Here is a 13975-nt window from a genome sequence, read left to right as displayed (position 1 = left end):
TCACCTGCCATCTCCCAAACAACCATACTATGTAAGAGCGCACTGTGACAGAACAATCCTCGCTCGAACTTTAAATGTTCTTAGCCACTGTAATTATATACAGGGCAATCATGAACTGCTTCACTTGCCAGCTAAATACAACAGCATGTGGACCACAACATGGCAGCCCTTAAAGGATGCATAAAGATGAAGAAGAGTGAAAAAATAAATCAGCCAGGCTGGTATTTGAATACTGAAAGGCCAGACCAGCACATTCCAACCCCAGTGTCCGCATTGCTATATTTAATGACAAAAATGAGAGACTTTTGATAACCATGTGTAGTTTCAATGACAGCTTTCTCTTCCTGACTGAAAGCTGACAACTGCTTCTTGCAGGCTGCTGCCACCATTCTGGGGGCCTGATGCAGCCACAGACTGCCAGTGGAAGCAGGCATTCAGGATGCGACAAACCCCATGTTCTGCAGAGACCCCACACCCAACCTGCTGAGGGTCAGCTCTTCCCCACCCCACACCTCCTGGGTTTGAGAAACCACAGGAATCCATACCCTAGAAATGGTACTACTGGAGATGAAAATCAAGAACTTAGAATGGATCCACCACCCCAGTGCATAAGGTTTCACACCATCAAACCTTACTGGTATCTTCCTGTAGCAAATATCAACATATTCATCTACAGTAACCTTGATAGGTTACGGTTTTTGAGAACATCAACTTTCCATTCACTAGTTCTACCCATAGCCCACTCCACAGTCATTCCTGCAATTATTGTTTCCAAATAAATCATTATGTGCTGCTTATACTTCAGCTTCACTTCCCCTAAATATCCCTCTTGACTGCAAAAATGCATGCAACCAAAAGATCTTTCTTCCAGATTAAACTGCAAGCAAGCAAGCTGCTCTATGCTCCTGAACTACACAATCTGGTCAGCACTCTTAAAAATAGCCACACAGAACCCCCAGAGGTGGTACCTTCAGCCCAGCCCCAGGGAACATCCGTGTACATCTCACGATCCTGAGGGACCAGGGCACATCTGATGTTCCCTTCTCTGGAGAGGCCCCACACTACAGATGGTGGCTGTGTGAAAGTACGCTGCTGAGGCACACATCAGCCTATGAATATTTCTTTTTGGATATATAGCTCCCTTTGAATTCTCTCATAATTGCACCAGCCTTGTGCACACATGTTCCTTGCCTGAACCGTGGGTGGGAGATGCATCTGGTGCCTGCTCTATGCAAGCCATATAAGGCTGAATTCTCCAGACCACTGAAGACAAATGCGGGCCTTTCCACAGGCTTCTCCAAGAGTGGGACCAGACCCATGTTCCTCCATTGTAAAGAGCATCAGGACCATGCTGAATATTTCCAGTCAAACACAGTCAGCCAGGCTAATGCTGCAAGCCTAGGAGAGGAACCTGCTCAGCAGGGATTTTCCACAAGCTTGCAAGGCAGACCTCACTCACTGTACTCAGCACCCATTTTATTCTGATCGACTTGAGAACAATTTAGACAGAAACTGGCCATGAGTAATCCTAGGCTGGAAATTAGAAGAATATTTCTAACTGGCAATACTAGCAAAATACTCGAACGGCTTTCCAACAAGCAGAACTACAGGGTCAACACAGCACCTGCTGTGTCATTTGTAAGGGATACGTCCACCTCCCAATAGCAAGGCATTGGCCCTAATGGCCCAAGAGGACCCTCCTAGGGTTGCCAACACCTGGGGCACCACAGCAGGGCTGTAGGGCAGGCAGGTCACCTCCCCACAGCGAGAACCTGCTTCCACCACAACCTGAGCCCTGCCAGCACAGCTTAGGGACACCACACAGCTCAACACCCAGCAAGAGGAAACTGGAGCAAACAGACTCTGTTTCCTGAGGTGTTTGAGCTCATGTTGCTTGGAAATTCCAATCCCTACTAATTTGCTACATGCCAGTGAAGTCAATGTTGGCACTGGTATCGGGGTGGAAAGGCTGCCCAAGGGGTGATGCTTAGGTCAGTAGAGCACATTCCTCCATCCCCAGCTCTCTCATCCACAGGCGTTTCACTGCACCTGGGCTTTTCAGGAGCTCTACTGAATATTCAAAACAGAACCACATGCTGAATCAGATTTATTTTTATGCTCCTATCTCATGTAGGCAGAATGTCAACTAGCCCTAAAGAAACAGATTTGGGAAAAAAACTCTTTTCTCCCACCCTTCCAAAACTTACATTCACCCAAACTCTTTGTTAACACAGCAAGAGTAATGGGATAGCAGGGACTGGTATAGAGGTGGATTTTGGAGAAAGAAGAAGTGTCAGAACATACTTTTCAGAGTCATTCAGCATGTTGCTTTTGACCCATGGAGGAGCTTAAGAAGTAGCAGCTATGCTGGCATTAGAGCAGCTTTGGGGAACTGGGTCACTGGTTTTCCTGATGATTAATTCCAGGCCAAGATACTGATCTGGTTCAGACAAAGTTCAAAACATCCCTGTTTACACAAACAGATGTAGTGAACAGGAAAGACACTCTTGCAAGCTAGCATCTTTCCTTTGAATAGCAATATTGCATTACAGAAAAATATGATTTCCTGCTTACAAAAAGGGTTGATGGTAAATTCAATTATTCACACTTATCGAGGTTCTCAGCTATGTAGATCTTCCTAGCTAACCCGAAGTTAAAAAAACAGAAAACATATTTTAAGTTTGCTATCCTTGGGGAAACAATTTCCAAAATCTTCTGCCAGTTTCACTAAACGCAACATGACAGGGAGGTTATCTGCAGCCCCACAGCAAAACTGGAACCACAACAGAAAACTTTCCTCAGGACGCACAGCAGTCCTTGTGAGCACTTCGGCCTCATGCTACTCTGCCTGTTGGGAGCACAGGCTGGAGACACTGGAAAACAGGAGTCCAGTTTGGGAGCTTTTTTATTTTGGCTTTTGAAGATTCACTCCTCTTCCTTATAAGCTATCCTTTTAAACAGAAGAAAAATACTTTCTTTTCTCTTCATAGATAGAACGATCTAGACATTTCCATGAGTATTAAAACAGACAAGAATATTGAAGCAAGTTGCACTGCTTTCAACATTTTGTTCATCAAAAAGTAAAGGTTTGGTGGTACAAAATCCATGCTGAAATATTTTACTTGTAAATAATTAAGGACACATTTTTCCACAGCATTTTCTAAAATGAAGTGTATTAAGATTTCTTTTCAAAATTAAAATAGTACTTTGAAGTTTAACTGGAGCTTACTTTCAAAATAATAATTAAAAAGACACAATAATCCATATTATAATTCAAGAAGAAAAAAAATATATAAATTACACGTTACCCTGAAATGAATCTTCTCTTTTCCAGTTCAGATAGGGAAAATCCCAAAACATCAGTTAAGTCCCTGCCTCGTAGCAAAGTACATGAGTGCTAACCTCACTGCCTTTCCTGTGCTTGGCAGTAATGCACACATGCAGAATCCAAACTCTAACTTTTAAATATAGTATCCTTCTGAAAAATAAAATACCTTATGCAAGTAACAATCTTTTACTTACTCAGTCACGTGAAGAGGCAACACCTTGAATATTCAAATGAATGAACTGGTCCATCTGCAGCGATCCATATCCTGCATAGCAAACACCACTTTTCAAAAAAGAAAAGCCAAAGAGAAAACCTTGTTCATTAAAAGAAAACAAACTATACTCCACTTCTCAGGTGGCAACATTGCTATTTCCTAAGAGCTTGACCCAAAGTCTACTTATTCAAACCATTAGAACGACAGTCCCCTATCTCCGCAGACTTCAACTCAAAAGCTGCTTTCAGTATTACACACAGTTCTGCACAACGGACTCGTGCGACACCAGAGAGTTTCGCTGTTGCCTGGTAAATCTGGACGATTCATATTTTCTTGCTGAAGTGTAGATAGTAAAGACTACCACTGATTGTCTTCAGAAATGTGTTGTTTCTGCAAATAGCCATGCAAAATGTCTTACATAGTCACTGCCTGAACATTCTGGTTTGTGACATTTTTTTCCCCCAGAAGGTAAAGAAGGCACTTTGGTCACCAGCCTCTAGAGCCCTGGGTGACTCTGGTCACCTTACCTATGACATACGTGCTTATTCTCTATGTGAGGAAAACGAAAGAGGCAGATAACAATACATGGTAAAAGTGGCTGGCATGGGTGCCCTGGGAGTCCAGCAAATAGTCCAGATTTCCAGGATGAAAATCTTGAGGACAAAGAGTTATCTAGTGTGTTTTCTCTATAAGAAAGCCTTTAGGTTCCAAATTCTGTCTACATTGCTTTGTTTCAACACTAAATGCTTGCTTGAAGAAGCTAAACTCAATTTCCCCAAAGGATGCTCTGTTCTGCAGATACTGGTACATAATAATTCAAAAGGTCTTAATGTAATAAAGAAAATACTTTGAGCAATGCTCAGCAACGAACACAAGCCATATGGGACTGTACTTGATACGGATCAGAATCTAGAAGTTTAAATCATTAGATTTCTGGATGTGGTGAAATTAGCCAGGGCCTGTCACTCAAGCAAACTTTCCCACAAGGTTCATAACACAGGAAGTGTTGGGGCTAAGAACAACAACAAATGTAAGAAGATAATATTTATCTGAAACTGATCAGGTACTAGCCATCTGAGAAAGATTATGTCAGCCTCCCACATATGGGTTCTTTATCGAAAAGGGTGAAGTGCTATACTCTCAAACAGATGTGAGTGGCACATTGATTTGGATTTAAGATGCAAGCTCTTTGATTACTCTGCTCAGTTTCCTCAGAGGGACACTGCAAAGGGGTTCCCAGTGCCAGAGGAACTTCTACTGAAGACTTTATATATGGTCGACCTTCCATATGTAAACATGATCAAGTGCCTTGCTATAAGATTTTCCAAGGAAGCAGCACCATTCAAGAAATAGAATAACTTTTAAGAACCCACAGGTGTTCCCCTAGAGCACTCTTGCAATCACATCCAACGTTAGAAGCTTTGGATCCCAAAGGTTGAGAAATGACTTTGGCACAAAACCCAGTGAGCTACAAACACAGAGACAACTCTGGTCAGTGAGAATGGTGGAAGACCAGGAGCATCTAATATGAGGAAGACTGAGAGATGAAGCACACACCACCTCTGCTTTCAGACCATCCCCCCCTCAAGCAAATTATATGATTTAAGAGTGTCTGAATATAATTAGTAATACAGAAACAGCCTGCTGTACTTCAGAATATTCCGCAATATTTACTGTTGTTTTCTGCAGAAATTCTGATTTGCTGGCTGCAACTCAGGATCTTGGGATTTTGCTCGACACTTATTCTTAATGAAGCATTAGCTTTTCAGGTGCTCCCGATACCTCTTTGACATCTCCAGTGTCTGTCAAACACAATGTCCCTCAAGTCCCACCTGTCAAAGGTCCATTTGTGCTACAAAGCCCCAGGGCGGCTCCAGTTCAGGGAAAATTTGCTGAAGTATTAGCTGTATAGCAGAAAGCTGTGCCGATTGCTTCCCAACAGGGAAATGAAAGTGTTTCCTATCCACATGCATGCATGGGGTTGTTGGAAGTAGTTTGCTGTGTAATTTGAAAGGCAAAAACTTGTGGTACAATCAGTTCGGTGCCAGTTACACATGATCATAACTGATGGTCAGGTCCTTCAAGGAGTTTCGTTTCTTCCGATTCTCCATCCTCATGATTTCAGTGTGCAATCCCCCAAAAGAACCCACAAACATCCAACCCCACTATGTTTTCTCAGAACCACAGACATAACAGGTATTTCAGCTGTTTGAGGGCAGCTCCAAAACATTCACCAAGACAAAACTTGAACAGAATAAAAAGCTCACTGGTATGAACACAATTATTTCCAGCTTCACTCAGCATGACACAGCTGCCTGCAGAAAAATCATTTGATTGTTGTGGGGTGCACAAGCCCCGAGGCAAACAGTAACTCCAGGAAGAAAGAAGAGCTGCCAAGCTTCTCTCTCTCTCTCTCTTTTTCTTTGTTCTAAGCAATGTAGCACATCCTTCAAATACCAGAGACTTGCCTCCTTCTGTCCAAATTAACTTACCAGCTCCTCTGACTTCTGCTTGTAGTCTACCAGATATCAGGTTCAACCTCACTAAGAACCGTTGCAATACTCTCCTCTCCACCCTGTATAACCATCCCCCTTGCCAAAATGTCACAACTTAAATAATGAAGACACCAGCAGTGTTCTACCTACAGCACACAATCCTAGTGCTTCTTCAAATTCTTCTCATCTTTCCTTTGGTCCTTGTATTGAGGGCAAGTTTGGGGGACACGTTCCACACAGTAGAGTCTTTCCTACATACTTAAGCATGTGAAATTTTTCTCAAGGCTCTTATTTTGCACCCTTCCTATCCATTTTATACATTTTCTAAGCAAGCATGTTTGTATTCTATCCCCTCTCCCCAATAAAATCTTCAAAATTACTTCATTATCTTTCTTCAGTTTACTGTGTTAAAAATATTCTTTCATCACGGTGATAATATCACAGCTAGAGTACCGATGTGCAGCCCAGTATTTTTCCCTTTGTGAATCTCTCCTCCCTCAATTTGATTAACTTTGTAGAGTCATTGGAGCAGGAAACAATTGTTTTACATTTTCATCAGCATCTAGAATGGCAGACTTCGAGATGAAAACCAGTGTCAGGAGTTTTATGAAAACAGACACAAGAAGTATACATCTCTGTATCTTCTAGAAGCATTATCCTTTCATGAAATCAAGCATTGAGATTTTCACTGGATTCATGTTTAAGGATAAGGATGAAAAAAAGCAATAGTACGGTTTTGCTCTATCCTCATAGGCACTCTTAGGCCTCATATACAACAGCTGAGACACACTAGGTTTAACCTCCTGAAAACTATTGCTGTTGATGCAGTTTCCTCTGACCAGGGAGGTCAGGGATATTTTTTGGCCAAGACCCTTAATGACCTAACAGCACTAGAGACAAACCTTTTTCAGCTATTCGTCTGCATTCTTCAGGCATGAGGAAATGAAGAAGAGAAAGCACTGAACTATGTAAAGTTATGAAGAAAAAACAGACATTCCAAGCTACAAAGCTATTCAGGTCAGCATCTCATTTAAGTTCTGGGATATAAATGATTTCTCTTCCATATGTGATAAAGATTCCCATATATAATTTTTCAAGATCAATACTCTAATGCTTAGAGCCCATTCACCCCACAACATTAGAGAACTGCTAGGGGGTTGTATATTTGACAACTTTTTAGCATACTACCAGTACATGGATGAAGGTTAACATGTATTTCTCCTCCTTCTGTCCAGCTCTTATATCTGCCTTTTTCCAAACAAAAAGGTACCTTTGTTATTGCTTCCTCCCACGCACAATTTATGCATGCAGAAAAAACAAGAAATCTGGCTCCAAACACTAGCTGGTGCTTGTAGACAATGCTGGAATATGAATAAAGGTAATAAAAGTCAGCCAATGGAAAAGACTTCCAAAGAGATTGTGGGCTTGCTAGCAAACAGCAAAGCATGGATGATGAGGGTAGGTACCGAGACAAAACGTAAGGAAAAGTAGGAGATGAGGTAAGGGGATGCCATGTCACCCAGACTCCTGTCAGTGCTCTCAGTGAGAGCGATGGGTCTAGATAGACAGCCAGGCCTGTTTCCAAGCTAAAATCCCCAAAGTTCCCAAAAGAAGATAGGAGTGCGTTTCTTTCTCTTACTCATGCATACTTCACAAACCTCCGGAGACTGCTCTGCAAACTGGAACGATAAAACAAAATGTCAAGACAATAAATGGGGCATTGGATCACTGCTGTTTGTTAGAGGAAGGCCCGTTCTGACTTGAAGGCAGTAACTTATTTTCACTTCATAAACAGCAAAGCAAGGCAGAGTAAGCTTTGTCTTTTGGGATGACCTAAAAGAAGATAAAGCAGCAAAGCCTTTCTTTCTTTCAATTTTTCTCTCAAATTTTCCTGCCACCTCTTCTTTAGTGTCATAGCATGTACTATCCTTACTTTTTTTTTAAAAAAAAAAAAAAAAGTTCCAGGAATTATTTTTATTTTTTAATCAGAGGAAACTCATTACAGTTCCACCTCTGCTCCCAAACTCCTATTATAATCCTAGAAAGCATGACTGTTGCAATATATCAGCAGTAAAACAGTTTATCATTTTTTTTCTCATTTACAGAGTAACATTTAGGTCTACCTTTAGCCTTATTTTCTCTTTTCTTTGAGCAGGAGAATTTCGCTATTATTTATCTACAAAATTCATTTTGTTTAGAACTGTAAGCTTAATTTCTGAAAGAAAATAATAGTACTTTTGCAAGAGCAGTAGATCAAAGAACTTGGTAAACTACAGCAAAGTTTCACAGAGGACTCAGAAATCCAGCTGCATCTTTGGCATACTAGGCATCTCCAGTTATTACATGTCATTTTATTTCCTTCTGCTTTGATTTCTTAATCTACAAAATGGAGATACTGGCTCAAGTCATCCAAAAAACATGACAATCTTCAAAGTTTCGTTCTTTGATTTTATTTAAAGTTTGAATGAAACAAGAAACTTTGTGTTACACACTAAGAATCATGCTGCTATGTCCATATAAAGCAGTTGCTGGGTGTGTTTCTGCTTCAGTTAGGCCTCTGTCCCACTCTGACCCTTAGGAAACTCTCCTAGCATAAACGTAATTCCATGAAATATTCATTCAGAATACCATATTTAAACCATACTTCATTTAATCAAAAAGATTCAAGTAGCTTTAGAAGTGGCTTTGATAAGCTTGTAAAGCACTTTGGAGAGTTGCAATGAAAAGCACTGTGTTGAAGCTAAGTATTATCACTTGCAAAAATACAAACTGAAAACTTCAAAACACGTACAAGAAACACCTTCAAGTTTGTTTTTTTTGTTGTTGTTTTTGTTTGTTCGTTTATTCAAACACTGCTCCAAGTGATGATATTTCACATGGAAGAATTTCAAAGTCTTTACAATTAATAACTAAGGACCTTGCGAAAACTTTGAAAAATAAATACTGAAAAGTGGGCAGTGACATGAACAGCTTCATCTACTGCTGAAATACAGCTGTCTCTGGAGTGAAGCATAAACCTCATTTAACATTAAAAAGCCACAGAAGTATAGAGGGTACAAAGGAAAAAATATTATTGTATACACTTAGAGCAAGAGGGGAAGCTTGTGGAGGCAAAAGTACAGTTAACCAAACTAGAGTTTAAATAGCACCTTGTGCTTGATGCCAGATTGGTCAGAAATATCCCATGTTTCCAAATTTGGTAGTCTTCCACGGATGAGTCAAAATCATCGCTTGTTGCGTCCAACAAGCCTCTGTAGGGGCTGGTAAGGGTAGAAGAGAGGGTTTTTCAGTTTGATTTGTGAGCTAACTTAATCTGTACTGTTTACAATTGTTTAACAGTGTTGGTGGGCTGAGCTTTTGTTATCTTTAGATGACACTTTAATGTTGCAGGGCAATCGCTATTACATTCTTGTAAGCCCAGAGTGCCTAGAGCTATTGTTTAAATCTGAGAGCTGCAGAAAGTCATGAGTGTTAAGCCACTTTAAGTCCAGCACCTGATTCACATGTCATTTGCAGACCATGGTATCCGACAGAATTGCACTCTCAGCTGCCTGCTGTACCACTGATAGATGTCTTCTCCATTCAGGGGGCAGATGCCATCCACTGAATCACAGAACTAAGCATGCTCTTGGGAGGTCTCCTACCCACACAGAGAGCCTTTCTCAGTGCTGTTTAGCTCATGAGAAAATGCTTAGCCAGAAAGTCTTAGAGGACCTTGCAAAAACTAGTTTCACATCACACGCCTTGCTTTGCCAAACCCACCAGTCCAAATTCAAAGCCAGATTTCACACTGCTTCATATCCTGCTGAAAAATTTACATTCTTCTTTAAGCAAAGGTAAAACGCTACTACACTGGGATTTTCTCACCCTTTTACATTCAGCAGAGTAAGAAATGTGTGAAGCAGGGGAGCAGGGTGCAGGCTACTTTCCTAAATCAGTCCCTCAAACACTATAGCAGCAAAGGCTGAGTGAGGTTCAGCCTGACAGTCAGGAAGACCACTGTAGGTGGTCATCCACAAATTCCATCCAGGAGCACACTCCATGCAGTGGAGCAATCCCCCAGGAGCAGCTTTCTAGACAAATGGAGTAGAAACCCACATGATTAAAGGCACTTAAAACTGCAGTCCCAAATGAACAGCAAGTGAGCATCTCTCAGCCCTAAAGACAGATATATAACCCTGATCTTGTGAACAGCCATGGAGGAATGTAAGTTTGTCTCTGCTTTTCAATTTGCTTGGTGTTACTATTGAACGTAATGCAGAAAACTATCAGTAGTCTGATTTCCAAACAGGAAACGGAAGTCCTGGGAAGATCTAATGTCTTTTTCACCTTGTTGTTGCAGGTTTTTTCCCCACCATTACTTCAATATCCTTGTCTAAGAAGCACAATATCATTATGTTTGTATGCACTTGCATTTTGCTGGGATAAAATAAATATTTATGCAGTCTATGGTTTAAATTTCTATTTCCTCCATTTTATAAAACATACATTATGAAATGAAAAAGAATGTTTTTTTTGTTGTTTTGACACAAAAAACAGATGTGATTTCAGTCCCAAATATGTAGCTGGCATTTGGCCTGGTGTAAAGGATGTGCTTGCACTGCCTGAGGATGGAGCAGCTGTGGGGCCAGGGGACAGGTCACAAACTGCCTAAACCAAGGACACTTTACAGGAGTGACTGCCTTGGTCCAGAGAACAGCTCTGAGGAAAACAAGCAGCATGTATACTGAAACCACTCTAGTTTGGTCTCACAATGTACAAGCTGAGAGCACTTACAAAATTCTCTATCCCTTTAGCATCCCATCTTCCCCCAGCTGAGCTAGAAATTGTCATCTACCCTGGCCTCTTGTTTAAACTATCCCCTGCCATCAGCCAACAAGGAAAGGAGAGTTTCTGGAGTAACAACAAAGCTAGTATGGTACTGAAAGAAACTGTTGGTAAGCACAATAAAGTGTTGTCATGAAAGATCAGCTAACTCAGCTTGTGTGCCATGCTCTGTGGAGGTGTCCGCATGAATGTGCAAAAGGACCCAAAAAACTGCTAGGGGAGAAAAAACAGCAGCTCACTTTGCCAGCCTGCATCCCCTTCACAACAGAGGGAAGAAGCTTACAGTTATGCTACTGAGCATGAGTAGAAAGTCACTGCAGAAAGCAAAGCACAGCTGAGGACATAAATAAGGCTTCTGTCACCTGCTCATTCTTTTCCTTCTGTCTGTATTTTATCCACATAGGGAAAAAAAATGACCCAAGTGTAATCCATTTACACTGTAAAAAAAAAAAAAAAGTATTTTGCAAAAGTTGCAGCTAGGTTTGCTACAGAAGTTGCTCTAGCAAGTCAAACTGGAGGCATACGTAAAAAACTATCAAAGTTTGTACAGAATTTAAGGGACTGAGAAAGAAATAATGGTATTTGAGAGGTTATTACAGAGAAAGTGTTATCTAAAACCCAATTTAACCTGAAAACTTCAGAGCACAATAAATGTGCAAATGAAACCTATACCCTGTTTCCTATTAGGTAGCTTCCAAACAGATTTGTTACACATTTAATATAGCAGTGAAATAAAAGTATTCACACAGCATGTTCAACTATAAATGTATCTGTACTGTTTTCTTTTAATAAAAGTGTAACCTGATAGAAGCTACAATTACTGGGCAGTGGGAAATACGATGAGAAAAGGGAAAGTCAGAACTTCTGTTGCATCACAGAAATAATATAACAGTGCCCTTGTGCAGTGCTGCGTTACTAGGCCTATAAAACCTATGTGCTTTGAGCCTCTAAAAAGAGTGTCAAGCTGGCAGCTACTGAATTGTCAGGTGCCTTGGAGGGTCCGGAAACTTTGAGGGAATAGTCTTGAATACTCTTTGCTAGGTCATACATCATTGCTATTCCTTCCCTTCAGGGCTTCACCTCATATTTGGCGAAGGAGTGTGGCTGCAGCTACTTCCAACATCAACACCTTTTCTTTGCTTGGCTAAAGGTGTCAGTGCAGAACAAACATGAGGTATTGCCTGTCCAAGTTCAGAGCTCCCTCAGTCAATCGCACTCCTCAGGCTCAATCTTCTGCTCCCTGAAACTTTACAGTAAAACTGCCATCAGCCTTCAGAGTGCGATTTCAGGCCATCACATCTTTTTCAGGTTAGGATGGAAATGCAACAAGATGCAAAATATGAGCATTTAGTAAGTTAAGCTCCTTTAACATGCAGATCTCAAGAATATGAGGAGAGACATCAGTTATTCCTTCAAACGCACAGAAATACAGAGATTACAGGTAATGAAATGACTTAGACAACCTCCTAGCAAGTCAGTGACAAAGCAGGTAGGAGGACACAAGACGTCTGCAAGCTAGTATCTCTTTACCTGGGGTTATATCTTTCTGTGGATGTTGTACTTAATAGTAGATGCTTCTGGAAAAGAAATCAATCTCTTCTGAGGAAAGATGAACGCATTCTTTTTTATGGGTGATTATTCCCAGAGTGGATAAAAATCAATGGGATAAGAGTATAAAAACACTGACATCACAAAATAAAGCTATTCTCTTCTGAGTATGAGAACAAAAGGAAAGCAGATATTTTGGAGTAACATTGTTTTAACAAAAAGGTACTTTTCTGCTTCAGCGGACATGTATACTGGCATATATACATGGATAAGTAAATATCTTTAATACAAGGAAAACACTGAAACAGTAAGTTGCTGACTTCTGCTTGCAACACTTGATCATACTCCTAACGAGAAGATTCTGAGTTCCCTCTAAGAAGAGCATGGGGATGTTTTATTGTTAAACAATTAGGCCAAAGCCACACTGAGGATTTTGGTATCTGGTTCAAACTGACTTTAACGGGAAATGAACATCTAATTCTCAAGAGTGACTTAGCAAATCTCAGCAGGGTGGAAAAAAAGCCAGAGCATTTTTTTAATCTATTTCAATCTAGCCCAGTGAAGGCTTTGTAGAGAGCTGAGAACACATAATTAAAGATAGGAAATTGTGAAGATGGAAAAGATCATTGTCTCCCCCCCTCCCTGCTCAGAATAAGTTTTAGGAATAACTGAAACATCTGTGTACTAACTTGCCTATCAAAGTTACCTCTGTTTACACCAGTAAAAAAGGGGTTTACACCTAATTTAGTCAGCATATGGAAAATACTGCTTGGAATATTTGTGAAATTATATGGCTAAGTTATTATCTTCTGAATAATTGTGATAAATATAATCCACATAAGAGGTAAGCCTGTGCTGCACATTGATGTACATGAGCACATCTTTGCTTCTTAGTAAAGCTTTATATAGGTATACTGGGGGAGGGGGGGGCATTTACATACAGAATCACTGCTGAACCAGAAAGAATGGCTATGACTAAATCTCAAAATATCAAACATAAGAAGATACAGAACAACTCACACTTCTCAAGAAAAAAAAAAAGACTGTTAACATCATATCTCTATACATAATTTAGTCCATTATTACATGCTTACTACATATTTGAGATTAAGAAACACAGTATTAAAAGCCTAAACTATCCTGGCTAGTATCATCACCTAATCAAACAAATCTTGAAATTAAGTAACCTCATCTTCTAGCTGAAAAAATGTCATTTCAATCATTGAAGGGCAACAGCATTATTGCCATCTCAAAAGCACTATTCTGCGTATGTATTTACAGTTCAAGATGAAAGAAGATAAGATCGCTTGCTGCACCATATAGTTCTAATTTTCTTTAAACTGAAAGTGGAGGGAAAAGGCTTTTTTCTGCTTCCATGATTACCTTCCTGAACTTTCTCACATGTATTGATACTTCCCTCATCTACCAGGGCTATGTGGGGTCTTTCATTCATTAACACTGCTAAGTGCTTTGAGATTTACAAATGAAAGATACACGCATTGCATTTTTTAAGAGATGCATGCATTGCATATATGAAATATAGTATTTCACAATATTTCTGCC

General features: G+C 40.3%; 1 protein-coding gene across 8 annotated transcripts in view; it reads right to left on the bottom strand.

Moving 5' to 3' along the window:
* Positions 1-13975, bottom strand: part of DENND2B (DENN domain containing 2B) — a 170155-nt gene that overhangs the window by 145244 nt on the left and 10936 nt on the right. The window contains exon 2 of one of the 8 annotated variants that reach the window (XM_080595787.1): positions 3523-3593. The exons of 5 other annotated variants lie outside the window; for them this stretch is intronic. The gene's annotated coding sequence lies outside the window, so the exon portion shown is untranslated. Of the gene's footprint in view, positions 1-3522; positions 3594-13975 lie in introns of those variants that run through there. 2 more of the 8 variants (XM_080595793.1, XM_080595791.1) reach the window with 2 other exon arrangements.

Source organism: Anser brachyrhynchus, assembly GCF_964034855.1.
Source record: "Anser brachyrhynchus genome assembly, chromosome: 5".
NCBI lineage: Eukaryota > Metazoa > Chordata > Aves > Anseriformes > Anatidae > Anser > Anser brachyrhynchus.
This window is presented reverse-complemented; position numbering and strand designations above follow the sequence as displayed.